Below are 2,760 nucleotides of genomic sequence, written 5' to 3'. Positions count from 1 at the left end.
GTACCCACCTGCCTGCCTGCCTGCTGGCCAATCAGGCTGCACTCTAGAGGTGACCTCACAATCACTGCGCCATTGCTCTGACACTCACCTGCCTCTCTCTCTCCTTCTTTCCTCTGGGCTCCCCCCTCTATCTCTAGGGCTCCATCCCATTTGTAAACCCCCTTATCTGCACTCTCAGAAACAATGCTGTGAAACTGGCCCTTGAAGGAAGGCACTGGCTGTGCAAAGCTTGGTTTCTTCCCCAGTCATGATGCTTTTCATTTCCATTGTGACAGGGAGGTCCCTATGGTGACTGTGTCTCCAGAGCCTTGGGGGTCCTCACTCTGAGAATAGTGGCTTGACCAGGAGGAAGCAATTCCCTTTGGTGCTAGAGCTAAAGGTCCTCAGGAGATCGTGCTGGAGATGGGGAAGGGGCAGTAGGAGAACACCTGCTTGCAGTCCACAGATGGGCTCCCAGGCACACAGGATGCCAGGACTGAGGTGAGCAGCGGGGTAGAGGGAGACGCAGGCAGCAGGGATGGAACCCACATGGAGAGTATGAGGCTGGTGGGGAAGGAGACCTCGGTGAAGGCAGCTAGGCAGGAGAGCCTCTCATAAGTGGACGTTTATTCCTGGCCATGGGCATTTTCCCTCAGGCAAAGCACTTGGACCCAGGTGCTCCAAGGCCCACACGGACCCTGTCAACTCTGTGTTGAGGGGCAAAGAGCAGGTCTGGGGCTGTGCTGGCCATGAACTTCTCTCTGACTCTCTCTGGGGATAGATTCTCCATGGCTCTGGGATGTTACTCCAGTGTTGGACCACCCTTGGGCTTCAGATGCATTTTGCATGCTTTGATGGGAACTTTCCCTGCTGCAACTTGTGTCGCTGCCCTTTGTCCTGTCCCTGGGCACCTCTGGGAAGGCTCTGGCTCCATCCTCGCCCCGTCTTCTCTTTAGACAGCTGCAACTGCAGGCAGCAGCAAGATCCCCCTGTGCCTTCACCTGGCTGCACAGACGCAGCACCTTTGGCCTCCCCTCAGACAACCTGGGCTCCAGCTCCCAAGCACCTCAGGTGGCTCTGCTGGGCTCTCGACAATGCTGCCCAAGGGCAGTCCTCTTGATGAAGCCAAAAAAGCCACCCAGCTTTAATTATGCTGTCCTGGGTGCAGATCTTTACAAGTGTGATGATCCCCTCAGAGCAGGGATAGCACAAAGCCTTTTCCATCGGCCTCCCTCACCTGGCCCTGGTCTCCTTGCTTGTCAGCACTGGCATGGTTGCCTGCCTGCACCCCTCCTTCCTCTCCTCCCCAGGTCTGAATCTGGTGGTGGCTGTTCTGTACTCAGTGGTGCCTCCAGCAGCGAACCCCCCCATCTGTAGCAAAACAGCCAGTTCAAGGATGCTCTGAGGAAATTCGTTCAAAGGGTACAGTATCAGCACTCAAAAAAACGTTTTCGTGTTTTCATCCACTCAGCATTTCTAACATAGGGCATTAAATCTATGTGTTGTTTATTTTGTTTCTTTATTTTCTCTCTTACATTAATGTTAAAAGATAAAAACATTCTGGTTTATGCCAATTGAGCTCAGTAGTCCTTCTTGAATCTGGCCCAGAGACTCTTCTGAAGCAGGAACATAGAGTCACAGAGAATCTTTTGTTTTTCAGTGCTTAGGAACTGCCTTGTCTTCCTAAGGTTGACAAGGTTTGTCAATGGCCAAAGGAATGTGCAGGAAGGGAACATTCATGCTCACTGCTCATAAATATGCATGTCTCTCTAGGTCTGTATGGCACTAGGAACACTTAAATCAGGAGCATGTACCTCTCCTGGCCACCTCTCAATCCTTTTAACCAGTTTCTCAGGTTAGTTCATGGTTCCAGCACAGTCCTCCAACGTGCCCTGCTTTGCTTTCTTAGAGGAGCTCCCTTGCATGGCTGGGAGCATGCTGAAAACACACACTGTGGATGGCAGCTGCCTGGCCCCAATGTGAAGATCTGAATGTGGCCATGAACTCATGAGTCCTGAGTCTCTGGGGCAGGAAAGCCCTGTCCATCCACAGCTGGACCCAGGACCTGGTGCAGGGACTGCCTGGCCTCCTGCTACAGCCCCACACGGAGCTGCTGGGGCACGGTGCTCACCAGGGACTCACAATAGCCTGCTACCTTCTGCCTCTGCCATCCGCCTTGGTCCCCAGGACTGGCACTGACTGCTCTTTGGCTCTCCCAGTCTCCCACTTTGCCCTAACCTAATCGGCCTTAATCCAGGGCCTGTTATGAATGGAGGGGAATCTCCTTTGGAGACCGAAAGCGGGTGCCTGGGCTCCCAGCCTTGCCCTCCGCCAGACTGCACTGCCGAGAATCATAATGATTGGAAAAGACTTCAAGATCATCAAGTCCAAATGCAAACCATTGAACACCATTCCTGCTAAACCATGTCCCTATGGGCCCCATCTGCACATTTCTTGAGCACTGCCAGGGACGGTGACTCCACCACTTCCCTGGGCAGTCTGTTGCAATGCTTGACTATTCTTTCCATGTAGAAATTCTTCTTAACGTCTAATCTGAACCTTCCCTGGCGCTACTTGAGGCCATTTCCTCCTCTCCCATCCGTAGTTATTCTGGAGAAGAGATAGACCCCCATCTCACTACAATCTCCTGTCAGGTAATTGTAGAGAATGATGAGGTCTCCCCTGAGTCTCTGCTGCTCCAAACTAAATAACCCCAGCTCCCTCAGCCACTCCTCATAATCTCTATGCTCTAACCTTCACTGACTGCTTCCTCCTGAATTA

This window comes from Tinamus guttatus, unplaced genomic scaffold (assembly GCF_059628265.1).
Source record: "Tinamus guttatus ecotype Peru unplaced genomic scaffold, ASM5962826v1 Tinamus_guttatus_pri_ptg000190l, whole genome shotgun sequence".
In the NCBI taxonomy this organism is placed as follows: Eukaryota; Metazoa; Chordata; class Aves; order Tinamiformes; family Tinamidae; genus Tinamus; species Tinamus guttatus.
Note: the sequence above shows the minus strand (reverse complement) of the source record.